This window comes from Euprymna scolopes, chromosome 8 (genome assembly GCF_053919585.1).
Source record: "Euprymna scolopes isolate OS-2025 chromosome 8, ASM5391958v1, whole genome shotgun sequence".
In the NCBI taxonomy this organism is placed as follows: Eukaryota; Metazoa; Mollusca; class Cephalopoda; order Sepiida; family Sepiolidae; genus Euprymna; species Euprymna scolopes.
In genome coordinates, this window is record NC_136489.1 from 25,783,786 (window position 1) to 25,803,014 (window position 19,229).

General features: G+C 36.2%; 1 pseudogene; it reads left to right on the top strand.

Moving 5' to 3' along the window:
* Positions 1 to 2,017: 2,017 nt before the first annotated feature.
* Positions 2,018 to 2,174, top strand: LOC145284310 (U2 spliceosomal RNA; annotated as a pseudogene).
* The last annotated feature ends 17,055 nt before the right edge of the window (positions 2,175 to 19,229 follow it).

The following is a 19,229-nucleotide window of genomic DNA, read 5'->3' on the forward strand; positions in this document are numbered from 1 at the left end:
ACTATCGAAAAGGATAGTATCACTAGTCTCCATAGACTTGAACGACAACAACTACGGATGGCAGTGATGGCTGAGAATGCAGATAGGAGATTCGAAGTTCCTATCCGTCGCGGTTACCACCTGATGAAGGCCAGAGGAATAGTTGGCCGAAACGTTGTTAATAAACAAATCAATAAAGATGAAAAAAAAAAACAACAACTAATAAAGATGAGACTGATAGTCCGAAATAAAAATAAATTAATAAAATTAATATATATAATGCTAATCTAAAAAATGAATTCCAATTAAGGAATAATATATATGCAATTTTTACTTGTTCCAAGCTCCGTGAATGCTGGGGGTACGTCGGCGAAGTCACGGCTCGCATCGTCCCCGATCAGGTGACGATCCTGGATTTAGCATCCGTTGTCTATAACGCAGATCCCTTGTGCCCTAGGGAGGAACGAAGGGTGTTCCTAGCGACCTTGGCCGTAGCTAGACTAGTAGTGTGGGGTTCACGCACAGAGATAGGGTGTGGGGGGGGAGCCGCCTTCCACTCGGGATCTGATTTTGTATTTTAAACACCAACTTAAAATCAAAATCAAATGCGATAGAAGGAGGTTATCTCGCTCACAGTTTAGTAGGAGGTGGATTCACACTGCTAGTTTATGTGCGTTCGTGCGAAACAGGCTTGAGTACGCGTTCCCTGCCTAGGCATTGCACACGCCGACCGCAAAAGCAATCCCCAGACCAAATCAAGACTATCCTGTAGTGGATCAGTCCCTTAGTTAGTTTGTATATATGAGCTCCATGTCCCCAATCTTTATTTTAGGTGTTAGAAGCCCAGTCCTGATTAATTTATTTTAGTCCAAACCTGTCCTAATGGTATTTTTCTTGGAGGTCATCGAATATCCCCATGCCCCCCCCCCCCTTTATTTTGTCCGTAGTTGTGCCTATTCCCTCTTAGGAAGTGATCCCTTGTTTTCGGCTGATACCGGAAAACAGGAAGCATTTCAAAATTAAATAGGTAATGGGTGGGTCGTCATTAACACATTACTCACTTAACGTTTTATTTGGTTCATTTATTTTTTATTACTGTTATTTTTCTTTATTTTGGGGTGTTTTAAGGCTCTCGTTACCCCGCCCATCACACGCGTATATCATACGCATCACAATTTCATCCCTCATATATCATACGCATCACCTTCATTGCTTCACTGTAAATAAAATCATTGTAAAAAAAAAAAGAAATCTAGTAAATATTGTTCATGTAATCTGGGGCTTTAAGTAGATCCAACCCCTAGAGTGCATGCGGTATTGTGGTGATTGCAACTAGTTATAGGGAATATACCAAGTGGACGACCCTCGACCCCCATTTCCCCCCCACCCCACCCTTTTTGGCCTCATGTCACATTTGGAAAGAATTACTTTCACATTTTATACTATTTTATTATAAAAATTCTGTAAAATTTGGAATATTCTTTTAGAATAAATATTTAAATAAATAGAAAAGAGGCTTGCCTTTTTTTCTGTTGTTCTTGGCCTTCGGGCCAATATCAAAGTGTAGTATCTGTTCCGGCAGATACTTCAAACAAAGACCATATGTGGGGGTAACCCCACATATAAAACCTTGATCAGTGTAGGGGCAACCCTTCATACAAATTGACACTATCCAGGTCCCCTACTCCCCGGGGAGTTGGTCCCCATTTCCTGTTCACTCCTCACATAAAAAATCGGCCTTGTGCCTAATTTGCTCGGTGGGGGAGCAAATAAATACCTTGCCTTTTTTCTGTTGTTCTTGGCCTTCGGGCCGGGATCAAAGTGTAGTATCTGTTCTGCAGATACTGCGATCAATGACTATATGTGATGGCAACCTCACATATAAGTTATTGGTCAATGTAGGGTAAACCCTTCCTACCAATTGTCATTATCCAGCTCCCCTACTCCCGGGGAGTTTGCCCTCTATTTCCCCTTTATTCTCCACATTAAAAAACGGTCTTGTGCCTAATTTGCTCAGTGGACAAGCAAATAAATACCCTGTTTTTCTTGGCCTTCGGGCCAAGATCAAAGTGTAGTATCTGTTCTGCAGATGCTGCACTTAAAATAGTTTGTACAAATCAATGGAGGGGAAACCCTCTATACTGGAAAAATTATTATTTTTCGTAACCAGAGTGCTCTATTTTTGCCTACTTTTAAGGGAGCTGGTTTCTATCCCACATTAAAAACGGCCTTGTGCCTAATTTGCTTTGATGGAGAAGCAAATAAATACAAAAAAATAGAAAAGAGGCTTGCCTTTTTTCTGTTGTTCTTGGCCTTCGGCTGGGATCAAAGTGTAGTATCTGTTCCGGCAGATATTGCAAGCAAAGACTATATGTGGGGGCAACCCCACATTTAAGACCTTGATCAATGTAGGGGCAACCCTTCATACAAATTTTCACTATACAGCTCCCCTACTCCCCGCAAAGTTGTTCCCCATTTCCCCTTCACTGCTCACATTAAAAATCGGCCTTGTGCCTAATTTGCTCAGTGGGGGAGCGAATAAATACCTTGGCTTTTGGGCCGAGATCAAAGTGTAGTATCTGTTCTGCAGATGCTGCAGTTAATGTAATTTGCCACAGTAAATGGAGGGGAAACCCTCTATATTGGGACAATTACTATTTTTGGACCCAACCAGAGTGCCCCTTTACCCTTTTTTTTCGGGGAGCTGGTTTAACCCCACATAAAAACGACCTCGTGTCACATTTTGCTTTGGTGGGAAAGCAAATAAATACTAATAGAAAAGAGGAGGTTTAATATGAATATCAAGACACACAAAAGAAAAACGAATTTATTGGAGGATAGATAGATAGATAGATGACTAAAAAGCATTCAAAGTACGTATGAAAGAACTAAAAGAAGATATCAAATAAATCCATGTCTCTCTTCTAATTACTATACACTTACTGAGGGAAATACTTCAGATTTGAAAACAGCTATATAATAGATAATTAGGTTTGAACATGCACCCTTTTGAATAAAACTCAAGGAACCGACTAATCGTCGAGTATTTTTTTCTCTCTGTCTAGTTTAAATACATATCGCCCAATTGTCACCCTTTTTATTATCACACACACACACACACACACATACACACATACACACACATATATATAAAAGTACATATATATATATAAGTGAGTTAAATCACATATCTTATAACTAAATGAAATGACCATCCTCGAAAAAATTAAAGTACGGTTGTTGTTGTTGTTGTTGTTGTTGTTGCTGTTGCCCAACCCGTAACCTCCTCTTGTTACATACGGCTTTCGGAATAGACACTCCAAATTCCCCACGGTAAGAACGGCTATCGGAATGGATACCCCAACCTCCCATAGTCAGGAACGGGTGGAAAGAGGTGGTGTAGTAAGGATATTGAGCAACCCCCCCCAATAGCAGCGAGGGGAAAAATAGACGCAGTCGACAACCCTGGTGGAGGAAGGTGAAAAAGAAGTAGTAGGGTAGCAACTGGTAAAGCGAAGGAGGAAAAGAAGGTGGAAAAAGCCATCAATTTAGCCGTCGCAGCCACGCCGACTTACGAGGCCTCGAGCGGTCGAAATAAGGTTAGTCATTACATGGCGTATGATGACTTTAGAGAGAGATCAAGCGAGTGAGCGATATGCAGAGAGAAAGAGAGAGAGAAAGAGAAAGAAAGAGAAAGCGAGGGAGAGAGAGACCGTCTGTAAGTTTTGAAAAACTAAATTCGTTTTGTTCTCAATAAAGAAAAATAGGAAATACTTTATCAGGCAGTTTTAAACATGGAAAACCCTTCCCCCGCAAAAAATGTGGCTAATAATTTTTATGTTGTTACGTAGTTTTTAATGCTTTTTTGTTGAAAAAAAAAACTTATCACGAGCGCTTCACAGAAACATTTTTATCTTTTCGACTTTAATCCAATACAGAACGTGTATAGTTTAATAGACGTTTCTGCAGTTTAAGTAACAATTGTTTCATAAGTAACGCGCTGACATGTAGCGTTTTACATTTTTAAAAAAAAATCTGTGCTTACATTCTGTGTTTTTTAATTGCCGCCATACTTGGTTTCAATTATTTCACTTTTCACCGCAAAAAAAAAAAAAAAAAAAAAAAAAAAGTAGAAAAAATAAGTTGTAATAAAAAACATAGCTGCATTCAAAATTATGAAAGATAACAACTCACCGTTTTGGTGATTTCTATTAAGAGAAACCAACAAACTGAAAATTGACAAAATAAAAGAAATGTGGATCATATTTGTGTGTTGTTATGTAGTTTTGAATGCTTTATGGTTGATTAAAGTATTTCTCTAACGGTAAGCGAGGAGAATACTTTGAAGTTTTCGAAGTTTTCGTTTAATACCGGGATTACTTTCATGTTAGAATATAAGAATGTCACGTATTATCCAATCAGAAAGGCAAGAGCAAGTCTAGGAGACCTTATTATTTATTATGTCGAGGAATAAAAGGTAAATACTATTTATATCGATCAGATACGAAGGGTGGATTCTCAACATAAGTATATAAGCACCCTGTGTATAAATTTACGCGGTGTAGAATTGGGACGGTGGGAGGACTTAATAATTAGAGGGGAAAATTGGGAACTACTTCGTCTGCAGGTGATTGTGGTGGTAATGATGACATGCCTAGGATAAAAATCTAGAGTTTTATTGTAACGAATTAATGTGTCTTTGTGAGGCTTAGCAAATGAAGATAAAGGCGGCTTCGTGGCTGCGTTCGGATTTTCTGACTGGAGAGAACTGTCACTTCACACACTGACTCTCTCTCTCTCTCTGTCTATATATATATATATATATATACATACATATATATATATATATATATATATATATAAATTATATATACTGGTCTATTGAGCCCCATTCACCAAGGGAAATTTTACTTTTTGGTTATTCATTTTATTATTCAAGTGCCTATGTATTTTTTGGTTTATCGTATTACACTCGTTTCACCACTGATAGTGAAACATACTGTCTTTTGTTTTATTTGGTTACTCTTCAGAGAGGATCTAACATCAATAAAACACACACCGGTGTATATATATATATATATATATATATATATATATATATATATATATATATATATATATATATATTCACAACTGTTTACGTTACCACTGTGCCAATGCACATGATCTTATTAAAAATTAAAATAAATAAGACGAATATAAAAATGTATAACAATTTTGTCAATTTTAACCATTTTTAACCCCTTTAAAACAATTTTAACCGGCTAAAGACCCATAAAAGAACGGTCCATAAAAATCCAATCATTTGATGCACCTATTGCAGTTGCGCGACTTTTAGTTTTGGAGAGAAAGAATTTGACAATATGGAGAAAAGCAGCCTGATAGACAATTTTATCGCCTTTATATATATATGAAGGATTACTTGTTCAATGTGTATATGTACAAATTACGTAAAACGAAAGCGAACTTTCTTTCATAAACCATGAAATTTTCCAGCATTAAGATCTAATATCTGAAAGGCTATATTTCTGTTAACCTTTCTCTATATTTTCAAAAACTTTCTCTTCCGAAAATAAAAGCTAACGAGCAGCGTAATGGGATTCAAATGTGTGTAGTCGTTAGGAGTCGTTCTTTGATGGGTATTAACCAGTTAATACAGTTTTGCAGAGATCCAAAATGGGTCAAAATTAACCGTGATTTTTTTAATTGGTTCATATACGTTTCATATCCGTAATTACTAGCTTTGAACGCCTGTTCTGATTCTAACTGATGGCACCTAAATTCCTTTTTTTACTTTTGAAATCACGACTCTATAATAATGTATGATAATAATAGTATATGAAATATGAACAATGAAATATCATATTTAAGCATATTTTACGCTCGGACAAAGCTGGGTGGCCTCGCCGTTTGTTTAAAATAAAAAAAAAGACAGATATTTATTGTCGATAGAAGGTTTCTTGGATAGCGCAATGCTAATTAAGATTAAACGAAATAGACGTCAATCATTTGTCTCTCGCTTCAGACGACAGCAGTTTCTTTACTTGATTGACCAATAACATCTGGAACTGTTTATCTAATTCCCCTTGCGCACAACTCTTGGCAGAATTAATTAAAATATGTTCGGTGTGGACAGCGAAGCTTTTTACTTTAATTTTCTGTTCATATCAGAATCTAGTAGAATTTGCAGACGTGTTCTCAAATTAATAAAAAGTATTGATGCATTTCTTTGTATGCCAATAAATACAACATTCGAGTACTTTGCATGGCTCGCTTATATAGGCTCTTTTAGTACTAGTGATCGCTATTTGTCATGTCCTAAAGCCACTCGTAGCCAATGTATATTTGAAAATTTCAGCATACAACGCTTTCGCAAAGCAATTTTAAGGATTGTGTTTTCCACTCGATGTGCATCAATTTTATCGTCTTGATACGCTTTAACCCCATTCATATCCAACTCCTCCGTGTTCCTGTTAATAGGTGTTAAGAGTATTTAAACTAAATACTTAAATAATCTTTTTAGCTCCTGTTTCGGACGTCTTTCATAGTAGCGTTCTCTCATATAATCATTATTTCGGCAGATTATCTTGGTCAATCTTAACTAAGTATTTCGAACAACACGTATGCTTACGTACAACGCGTATTTATAAGCTGGATACACTAGTTTTTCAGTTGTAGATGGTAGATACTCATCGAAGACACTTTCCTGTCTAAGGACCCTGCAAGATACATGTAGTACATTTGTCTGAAATTTCATAAAAATAAACTCAGCCGTTTCGGAGTTCATAGAAACCTAACTCACACTAACAAACTAACACACCAACGAAAGATCACACTAACAGTTTTTTTTAAATCTAATAGTATATTTAAATATATGCATTTATCTATGTATCTATCTACGTATCTATCTATCTATCTATCTATCTCTCTCTCTCTCTCTCTATATATATATATATATAATCAATGAATAAGTTGTAGGGTTCTTTATTTATGTACGTAATGACATTTCTTATGTGGAAGCAACGCTAATTTCTATGTTCTTTTATATATGCATACATAAATGCACACACTCAAATATACATACACCCACCCACACACACACACACACACACACACACACACACACACACACACATATATATATATATATATATATATATATATATATACACGTTAGTCCTATTAGTATATGCAAGAGTCTATGAGATTACAACAAGCTCAGAACCTCGTATTTCCCGGATCTGCTTGCCAATCATGTTATTTACGTTCATTTCTTAATAAACACTTTCGATAAAGGTTAAGCTCTTGATCCGCTAGGTTAATTGTCTTGCTCGGACGTTTAGTTACTTCTATCGTTTTAAAATGCTTACGTCCAAATAGATTTCACGAAGATTACATGCCGTTGACAGCGCTTTCAACGTTGGAATTTCTGTTTACCAACTCTAATTAACACGTGTTGAAAATGACAAAATGATCGATTTAAGACCAAGAGAAACGGCCTACATTTCTGTTTATAATGTTGCTTTAAACGGTGATGCAAATACAAGTAGAAGATACAGGAAAGCAAAACAATCACTATTTATTTTATTAGCCGCCCTTTTTATGTTACTTGATTTGGTATATTTATATATAGTGGAATGCGTGGTGATCGAGGCCACCCTACTATGAATACGAATCGTCTATTGAAGCGAATGTTAAGAAGTGTGAAATTTATCAGTGCCGAAATAATACATTTTTTTTATTTAGAAACGCTTTACATTGGGAGTTATTTTTTGTAACTATTATAAACTTGAAATTGAACACTGTAATAATTGAAATTAATATTAAAATTCTATCTAAAATAATACAGTAAGGTTTTATTCCCAAAGTTCCAATAATTTTCTATACGTTCTTCGTATGGGTACTTTTATTGGTAGTACACACATGAAACTCCAGCCCCTTTCTAAGTAATCTTCGGCTGCAATGCACTTATTCTTCCGTTGCAGCAACATCTGCTCGATTCATAGAACTCGCCTTGTGGGAGCGTGTCAATGACCCTCATCACATCCTCTTTTATCTCCTAAATTGTTTCATAATAACAGTAGATTTGTAGACTAGTGCATTCCCGCAAATCTTCCGCATCTTCAGTTTCTGGCGAATAATATGCGCATAGTTCTCACACAGGCATCAAACTGTGCACGTATTGTTTCACGACGGTCATTATCCATATTGCCCCCAAACCTCCGACGTATGAGCCCGAGATTTGTCAATATGAAGGAACAAATTCTCCTCCATGAGGACACTCGCACACATGTTGCTCATCTGACCCTGCAGATTTTGAATTAATTGGACTTAGAGATCCTGTCTCATCCACCTTATTTACCGGACCTGTCACCCAGCGATTATCACCTCTTCAAGCATCTCGACAAATTCATGCGCGAAAAATGCTTGAAAAGCTGAGATGATGCCGAATCGGCCTTCAATGACTTAATTGCTTCCATAATGTTCTAATGGAATAAATAAAATTGTTTCTTGTTATTTCGATTAAAAAAATATTCTGAAAGGAGTTATGGTCATTTGAAGTTGACCGTCAAAAAACATTATTTTTGCACCAACATCTCTTTCTCTCTCCCGGTCTGTCTGTCTGTCTGTCTGTCTGTCTGTCTCTCTCTCTCTCTCTCTCTTTCTCTCTCTCTCTCTCTCTCTCTCTCTCTCTCTATATATATATATATATATATATATATATATATATATATATATATATATACTTGCAGGATGACACGCCGTGGTCCGGAATTTAATGAGACTGAACAAATTTTTCCACCTCCCCATACTTTTGTTGTCATCAAGATCGATGGAATCTCCCACTTTTAAAACTCAAATCGCTTGTTTTAATTTTTTTTTTTTTTTTTTTTTTTTTTTTTTATTACATTTTCACCCCAAACAAGGCAAATTGCCACTTTGGTGTAGGGGGCTACTATCAGGGGCAACAACTACTGGGGTACTATGTAGGGATTTGGGCAGCAAGGTGTCGGTTCACGTTACACTTGAACTTCTGCACGTCAGTACTGTTGGGGAAGCAGGGACCTGGAATGGAATTCCAGAGTCTTGCGGTTCTGGGGAAGAAACTATTGGAGTAAAAAGATCTTTTACATCTAGGGACCTCTACAGTGTGGGGGTGGGATCTAGTAGCCTGTCGGGTTTGTCGAGGGTGCTCGCGTCGTGGGGGCACAAGTGATTGCAGTTCATCAGAGCATTCACCACTAAAATACTTGTAGAACAGGCAGAGGGATGCAACATTTCGTCGATGGGACAGAGGCTGAAGCTTAGATGCCAGTTCAGGGCCTATCAGATTTGCGACTCTCTTCTGAACCTTGTCAAGGAGCGAGAGACTAGTAGCAGATGCACCAGCCCAGATGTGGCAGCAATACTCCATACATGGGCGAATGGTGGCCTTATAGAGGTACAGGATACTTTCGGGTGTTAGTAGTTTTCTAGCACGGTAGAGAGAGCCCACCTTTCTTGCAGCGGCCCTGGCAATGCCTTCAATGTAATTGTTCCAACTCATGTTTCCTGTGAACGTTAGGCCAAGGAGTTTGAAAGATGGACTCTCAGATAAAGAGTCGTTGGCCATTGCTATTGGTGGTAGAGAGGGTTTCTTGTAATTATTGAATGAAACTAGTTTAGTCTTGGCAGCATTGAACGCGACCAACCACTTTTGTCCCCATTCCACTACAGATTGGAGGTCTTCCTCTAGTGTTTCTGCCATTTCTTTAGAAATGTGTTCATTCGTCTTCCTGTCGTGTCTGCCATAGAGTGTAGTGTCATCAGCATATATACCCATCTCAGAGGCAATGTTGTCGGGGAGGTCATTTATGAATATCAGGAACAATAGAGGTCCAAGGATAGAACCCTGGGGCACTCCCGCATTTATATCATATTGTTTAGATGTGCGACCGTCGAGGACTACCTGGATTTTTCTCTTATCTAAGAAGGATTTAATTATGTTAAGTATTCTACCAGTGATACCGTATGATCTGATTTTACTGAGGAGACCCTCATGCCATACCCTGTCAAAAGCCTTAGATATATCTAGAGCTACCGCTCTGCCTTCCCCCGCTTTGTCCAGTGATTGGTATATACGTTCAGAGATCACGGTGAGGATGTCTGCTGTGGAACGGGCTTGTCTAAATCCATATTGTTTGTCAGTCAGTAGTTTAGCATCTGTAAGATGATGGATTAGAGCGTGGTTAATTATGGTCTCAAATATTTTGGCAAAAAGTGGAAGGAGGCTAATGGGGCGATAATTTGATGGGTCTGTCCTTTCACCAGAATTCTTGAATACTGGTACAACAGAAGCAGTTTTCCAACAGCCCGGAAAGCAAGCTTCATTAAGACATTTGTTGTAGAGTTTGGAGAGAACTGGAGCTACTTCGGCTGAGCACTTTTTTAATAGCACAGCTGGGATAAGATCGGGTCCACATGCTTTTGAGGTGTCAAGGTTTTTTATGATAGCATGCACCTGAGCAGGGGTGGTTTTCAGATCGTCTAGTGTGGCGTCTGTCCGCATAGGAAAGTCAGGTAGGGGGTGGTTGGAAGGGTCCAGTGTGGAGTTTGAGGCAAACCGACTGGCAAGCATGTTAGCCTTGTCGGTTGCTGAGGAGACAACCTCGTGATTGTTGGTTAGTGGGGGAATTGTCGATTGCCCATTATTTACTACACTGTTGTAGATTTTCCAGAAGTCTCGAGTTCCTAGTTTTTGTGCTTCGATGCGCTTTTTAGTGGTTTCCGTAAATTCTCTCTTAGCTGTCGCTATTTCTTTCTTAACGTTATTTCTAGCTTCTATATACTTCAGTCTGTTTGAACTGGACTTATGTCGGTTAAACCTACGGTATGCATGCTGCTTTTGAGTAATGGCAGTTGCACAAGTCGACGTAAACCATTGGGGAGAGTGGGGCTTCATGCTCCTCTCAGAGAGCTAGTTCACAATGGATTCTCGTCTATATGGTGCATTGTAGAGATTTTACTGTTGAGTTTATAAAATACTGTGTAAATAATAAGTTCACTTAAAGCTTAAAATGCAAAAGTCAAGTATTATTGTTCAGTTGTGCTCTAATCAAGAACATTCAGTTAAACGCGCCCCTGCATTTTCAAACTACCAAATGTACATTGCCTGAAATTATTTTAGATAATCACTTAAACATACAAAAATCAAGTATTATGGTTCAATTGTGCTCTAAAATGAAACATTTATTTCGAAGGCGCCTCTGTCTGTTTAGAAATCTGCAGTTGATTTTATAAACTGGGCTTTTCTGCTTGTGCAGTGATAAAACTTTTCAAATGCACGTGTGATGTTAAATTGTATTAAATTCACTTTGACCAAAATTGTACTTCCTTCTTTAATCCTATTTTCTTGATTATCTCTTTTCGATACTTATAAGACGCATGACCATAGAAAACCTACATAAGAACAGTCCCGAACATATCAGGTACCTTTGTGTGGAATTTTATAAAAATCGGGCAAACTGTTTTCTGAAAGAGGAAATAACTCACAGACAAACTCTTTTTATATAATAGTAGAGATACAAAGTATTATTGTTTCTGTCTCTAGTGATCGTTTTTGTCTATAGTTTTCTGCATATATAGTTATTATTATTTTTATACGAATACGAGCACTGATCAGAGCAACTTAATTTTAATGCTTGTGACGTGTAGAAATGAAAAACAATTAATAATTTGATTTACAAGTAAAGTCATTTTTTATTATATTTCCTAAAATTTAACAAATGTAAACTAACAGAAAACATTAGAATATCTTATTTTCAAAGTAATTTACTTTCAAAAAAAACATCTCTGAATATATTCATATCAGGTATCAAATATGTTAATTCGTATATTTAAAACAGCTGGAATTATATTAACACTTTGAAACAGAAAATATAAAATTAAAAAAAAAAATCTGAATCCATATTGTCTATTTAAAAATATATTATTTTAGTTTTATTTTGGATGACATTTGTTTAATTTCAGTAAATATTTGATAAAATTTAAATGAATATAATTTGGTCTGAAATTATCAGTGTGATATGGTGGGTAGATAGACAGAATACAATGATCTGATTAATAATGTCATAAATTTGATTATTGAAAAATGACAATACCATGATATATAATTTACTTTATTTTAGAACAGAGCTAAGATGCGCTTACTGCAGTAGCGGTAACAACCAACGTATACAAATGAGTGAGTCGTGTGCGAGGTGACTTCATAGAAAGGAAGAAGACGAAAAGTGCCAGAGAGGTGAAAATAAATGTGTTACACATGTGACCCGAAAGCAACAGAGAAATACCTGTCCTTAATATGGTCGGAGAAAAAAAAAGAGTACCGGGTGTTTGGCACGGCAGAGTCTTGTAAAGCACATTATAGACCAAAAGACTTGAATAAGAGACAATTATTCTGGAAGTACCATTTAAATGAATGTTTGTTGTTTTAACTGAAAATGAAATTAATCAAGTTTTTCCTTGTCTTTATTTTCTTGCGGCAGTCTGCACACACCGTGTGGGTCCAGAGTGTTGACATGTAATGATTACGTTTCGATGTTAAGGAACTTTCCGATGCACATTCTCTTTCTGCTTCTCATCTAAAACATTGTGTTCCATTGCATAAATGTTATAAAACTATTCCATTCAATATAAAAATATGGAGTGTAATATATTTTTTTTCCACGAAATTGTAAGTTATTGCTACCAGGCAACGTTGGTTCCTACTGTATCTAAAATATATATTAATAATAAAAGAGACACATATTAAGCAAAACTAACACTTTTTCAACGTCGGCATTTTTGGAGAGAGTGAACAAAGAGATGAAAAGATATCTGCTTTTTGTCAAGTTTTTATACAATGGTGTTCAAATAGAAAATATAATCAGATGTAGACTTGTAAAATTAACGTGCACAAGGGAGTACGGCTTACTTTTTTACCCTTTATCAGTTCTATTCTCTTACGTTGTTACGTAGATGTAGTGTATACTATGAATGAAACACAAAGGATATATTTTTTTTAAATCAACGTAGGTAAAACAGTATTGTTTACTATGTTAAGTAATGCCATTTATTTTTAAATTCTTTAAAAAAGATGTTTTTTAAACATTGTTGACTAAGTTAAGTAATGCCGTTTATTTTTAAAATCTTTTTAAAATACTTTTTTTAAATATTGTTTACTATGTTTTGTAATGTCGTTTATTTTAAAATTCTTTAAAAAAACGTTTTTAAATATTGTTTACTATGTTTAGTAATGTCGTTTATTTTTAAATTCTTTTAAAAAGACATTTTTTAAATATTGTTTACTATGTTTAGTAATGTCGTTTATTTTTAAATTCTTTTAAAAAAACGTTTTTAAATATTGTTTACTATGTTTAGTAATGTCGTTTACGTTTAATTTACATTTAAAATGAAATATTTAAAAGTATTGTTTACTATGTTTATTTGTATTATACTTTTAAAAAAGAAATATTTTCCAAAATGTGTTTCCAGGTATAATGAGAAAAATGCTATATCGAAGAAGCTCCCCAGACAATGTCGGTTTTAAAACTATTTAAACGAAACGTGCCTTGTTGAACTCATATTACTCATACGTCCTCGATTTCCATACTCTTTACTAGCTAGCAAGTAGCAACATTCTCCGCCTTCAGTAATGAGACCCCTGGATGCTGGAAAAAAACTTCTGTTCTAATATTTTTTCATCGCACTGATGTTTAAATGTAATGTGGAAAGACATCTTGCTAGTCGACTTCTCACAATCACCTATTAGACATGACACAGACAGCAACGCGCCATGTTTGGGGTGAAATACGTAAAAAGATGACATACAACGTACAATAGAAACAGATACGAGAAATGATAAAGATGTTTATTGTGTAAAAAATATTGATCTAAGAGTGTAAGTATCGGAAGAAAAGGGCTATTTTAAACATTAATGTAAATTAAGTTGGGAAATAGAAAAAGTGCATTAGAAATTAACATCTTAGTTTAATGAGCGAGTAGGGAGCTGACAGTCGAACATCAGACGCGGTGAAAAGAAAGAACACTCTTTCTTTTTGTCCTGTGAGCTGATCGCGTTAGTGCCCTTAGGGGATCATAAAGATCGAGATACAGATCGTATCACAATATTGGATGGAGAGCGTCAAAATAGTATTAAAAGTGTATTCTCAAGATAATGCTCAATTAAGTGGATTAAAAGTAAAATATTAAAATAAAAGCTACGTACTGGCACGCCTTTAATTGAAGCCGTATCTCCGTCCCTACGCATACAAACAAGGACGAAGTGAGTTACGTGATATATAAGAGAATAAACAGTAAACCTTATGATAATTAGCACAAATAATGTAAGTCTTGCTGCTTCTTTATTTCATATAATATACTAGCGACGAGAAGAGTGGAAGCCACAAACAACTTCGACGGCTACAGATTTTATTCTCCAAATATTTACGTCACTATATACTGAGCAAATATATATCACTAGAAAATAATGGGGAATATGTGTTGTGTTTGGAATTCAGCCATGCTATGCTACATTAAATATGAGTGAACACATGTAAAAAAATATTTCATACGTAAACGTATTATGCCATTGTCCGCGGACCAACACACGTTGTCTACACATTCAGTCGCAAAGGAGCCCAAAACAAAGAATCGGAAATCGCTTGTTTATTTGTAGCAACGGCATTTATTTCCTCATTGGTACACCCGTGATGACGTCCCTACATAATCTCGAAGGTGCTCACTTTCTCTTACAAGATCTTGAACGTTACTGCATTACCTCCATGATCGTTCTCTTTCTCTTTTTTATAGTTCTTTTCCTCCACCGGTGGCGTCACTTCGCATGTATTTACATCTGCGCAATAGATTTGTATGTGTCATTTGTTATTTCAAACCTACCGTAATTTTTTTTTACACGGTGGTCACAACTTATCAAGCCCAGAAGCCACTCAGGGATAAGGATTATTGCAAGTACAGTACGTTAGTGTGGAGATTTGATAAAGTGTTTACTTAAGAGGGCGGTTGATCAGGAATTTGTTAACGTTGGACTTGAAGACATCCAAGTTTAGTCAGGAGGGAAGCAGGCAGACGGAACAGAGTTCCACAGGCGTGCAGTCTTAAGAAAGAAGCTTTGTTCATGGAATCCACGTTTTGATTTAGGCACAGATAAAGAGTGGGGGAAATTTTTCACAGTGGATTCAGCTAGACGGGTGTTTTTCGTGAAAGATTGGCGAGGGGGGCCAGAGATTGGAGCTCAGACGAGCACTAGCCATGGAAATAACGATAAAACAAGGATAAGCTTGCAACGTCTCTTCTGTGGGAGAGAGGTTGCAGGGTAGAGAAAAGGGCATCCCCCACTAAGCCACGAAGTCTATCTTGTACTCTTTCAAGGCAGGATAGGCTGTTTTTAGCAGCTCCTGCCCATATATGACATCAGAATTCCATCCTTGGACGTACTTGGCTTTTATATAGATAGAGAATTGCATCAGTAGTGAGTTATATTTATTTGCTTCCCCACTGAGCAAATTAGGCAGGAAGCCGTTTTTTTCAATGATGAAAAGAGGGAGAGGAAAGGGGAACATCTTCCACGATAGGAGGGAAGGGGGCTGGTAGTGCTGCCTCTTGGTATATAGGGTTGCCCCTACATGGACCAGAAACTGATTGCCCCAAAGGCAACGGTCTTTGATTGCCGCATCTGCTGGAGCAGATAGTACACTTTGATCTTTTATGTCCGGGCCCAGAAGGCCCAGGCCGAATTGAACCTACCGTAATATTGTCCAGAAGGGAATTTCTGCAATCAAATTATATATATATATATATATATATATATATATATATATATATATATATATATATATATATATATATATATATATATATCAGGGGCGGACATGGGACTAGTGCCACTCGTGCCCGGCACGACCAATAATTCGGTTAATGTTATTCAAAATGGATTAAAAAATCATCCATTAATTTAAAGAAAACATACTTAGTCTGATCTCAATTAAATTACATATCTATTCAAGTTTCGATAACTAAGTAGCAAAAAATTCATAAATATATCTGGGAATAATACAAGGATGCTGTTTTGAACGGGTTGTCTTTGTCCTGCCACCGCCAGATTCATTGAAAACTCCATAACAGCGGCTATGACGTTGAACGTCCGTAATTCGTGCCAAGCCAAACCTTTACTCGTAATAATCATAATGTTAGAAAAATCCAGATTTTTCTGTAATCACCCGCAAAGTGAAGCCCACTTATAGTGCCTAAAATATTTAGCACGGTCGAGCCTGCTGATGTCTGTTTTAGGAAGAGGACGAGGCACCGAGAGAGAGAGAGAGAGAGGGGGGAGAGATCTCTAGACACATACATACGCATAAACACATGAAGAACGATTACTACTACTGTTGCAATATGTAGTAGCACGAATAGTTCTGTGTAAACATAACCACGATTGTATATCAGATTGTAAATAAATATCAGTGATGAAGTTATTGTTTCATTAATTAATAAAGAACAGGTTTTGAATAAGAGTGAATTTGTTTTTTTGAGGAATTTTTTTTTCGTGAATTTTGAATCATGGAAATCTACGAAAAATACGGGTTTTAAGCAATTTTATATTAATACTAAGAAACCCGTCAATCCAATAAACGTTCGTAGAATTCCGTAGTGATACGTAAATACTTTGTAATTTTTGTTCATAAAAACCCTGTATGTAACTTTTCTTGCTGCATCCATCATTTCACAGCTATTTAAACCCAACTTTATTCATCAATATTACCTTTTATTCTATGGGAAAATTTAATCGCCGTTTTTGGAGAACATTACTTCAGTTGCCGAAATATTTCAGTTGCTTCACTACATTGAATTTTACCACGGACTTTATTTACGAATTCTTTGTATCTTAGAATTTTTGGATAAAATTAAGATTTTCAATGTTCTCAGTGTTTCCACGGATAACTTCAACTGGTCAAGATATCATATGTTTCAAGATTCATCAGATGGAATTTACTTTTTGGAAGTTCCCTGTATTTTGCGTATAACGTCACTTGGGCTAATTTTCCTGTGTTTCACGGGTAAGCAGATTATTCTCTAAAACATTAAAAAAAAGTTTTATTGCATTAACTGTTAATGATCTGAATTTAAAATTAGATATAATGGGAATGGATATTGTGTTAGACCTGAAAAATAGATCGTTTGGTCAGAGAAATGTAGCCGAGAAGCGAGAAATTATCAAAGTTGGGCGCCCAACTCCTTTATTGGTGAATAAGGTTAGAACTCGTTCCTTCCAATCCAAATGGTTTAATTACATTGACTGGTTATGTGCGAGTAAATCTGAGGAAAAACTCTATTGTTGGCCTTGCTTGCTTTTCACGCCTAAATCTGGACAATCATGGACTGATACTGGCTATACTGATTATAGGCATATTTTGGCTGACTGCAAAATTCATTCGATATCAATGTCTCATTTGAACAATTATAAGCGTTTAAAAACATTTGGCATGTATGACATAGTTACTGCTAGTAGTGAATCGGGCAAACTTGAAAGAGAAAGGCACAATAAATTGGTCGAAGAAAATAGACAATATCTGAAACACCTGATAAACGCAATATTATATCTTTGCAAACAAGAACTACCATTGCGTGGACACGATGAACGGGAAGATAGTCTTACCAAAGGTAATTATCGAGAATTATTGCAGTGTTTCTCTAACATTGACAGTGTGTTTGCATCAAAACTTTCCGCAAAAGAAGGCTCTAGGCAATTTTCAGGTGTTTCCAGAACAATACAGAATGAAATTATATCTGCAATTGATAACGTGATTGCTGATGTTATTTACGCTGAAATTCAAAGTGTCCCATTTATTTCAGTGCAGGCTGATGAAACAACTGACTGTGCAATGCATGCACAGCTTTCGATCATTGTTAGGTATGTTAATGGATGCAAAATTATTGAACGATTCCTTAGATTTCATGACGTGAGCGATGACAAAAGTGCCACAAGATTAGCTGATGTAATCGAGAAGTCTTTAAATTCCTTCGATGATGCAAAATCAAAATTGGTTTGCCAAACTTATGATGGAGCAGCCGTGATGGCAGGTGAACGGAACGGAGTGCAAATTAAATTGAGAGAGAGGGGATTTTAATACGCCTATTTCATCCATTGTTATGCCCATAAACTTAATTTTGTTTTGAGTAAAAGTACGGAAAATATTGATGACGTTAAAATATTTTTTCACATTTACACAGCTTTAGTAAATTCACATCATCTAGTACGAAACGGAAGAGTGTGTTCCGAAAATTTGAAATCAGCATCCCATCTTTGTGTGCTACCAGATGGTTTTATAAATCAAGAACTGTATCCGCTATAAAAGACGATCGTCAAAAAATAATGAACGCACTCGAAGATATTCTTGATCATGGCGAAATATGTGATGAAGCAACACTAAGTGAAACCGAAAATTTATTGTCAAAATTGAATGATTCCACTTTCATGTTTTTTATTAACTGTTTTTATGTCATTCTTTCTCAAGCAGAGAAACTATTTGACATTTTACAGTGCAGAAAGCTCGACGTGAAATATGCTCAAGATAAAATACATGATTTCATTCAATCAATATCAAACAATTGTGACTATGAACATTATGAAAATATGATCCAACAAACGATGACAGACATGGAGATATCTGACGAATCACACGCTCCACCAACAAAAAGAACTAGGGGAAATCGAATCAACTACAAAAGTGTATATTTTGAAATAATTCAAAACATCATTTCGTCACTAAAGGATCGATTCGCCAAAATAGGAGACTTTTTATATTTTGAATTGCTCGATGTGAAGAAGTTTGAAGTTTTTTCCTGTACATTCCCTAAGCAACATATAGATGCGTTGCAGAAAACATACCCTGGTATTTTTTACCTAAAATCCTTGACAAGTGAGCTCAGGTATTTGTATTCTGACAATGATTTCAAAAAATGTACCTCAAGTAAAGCTATTTTGGAGATGCTTCATGAACTCGGTTTTTTGTCTGCAATGTCTGAAACTGTGAGACTGATACAACTTTTCCTTACCATTCCCGCTACTTCAGTTTCAAATGAAAGAAGTTTCTCAACCTTGGACAGAATACGATCATTTTTAAGATGCACTATGGCTGAGGATCGACTTTCGTCTTTAGCCTGAATTTCAATTGAGAAGGAAATGCTTAAAGACTTAGAGCAAAGAAATGAAT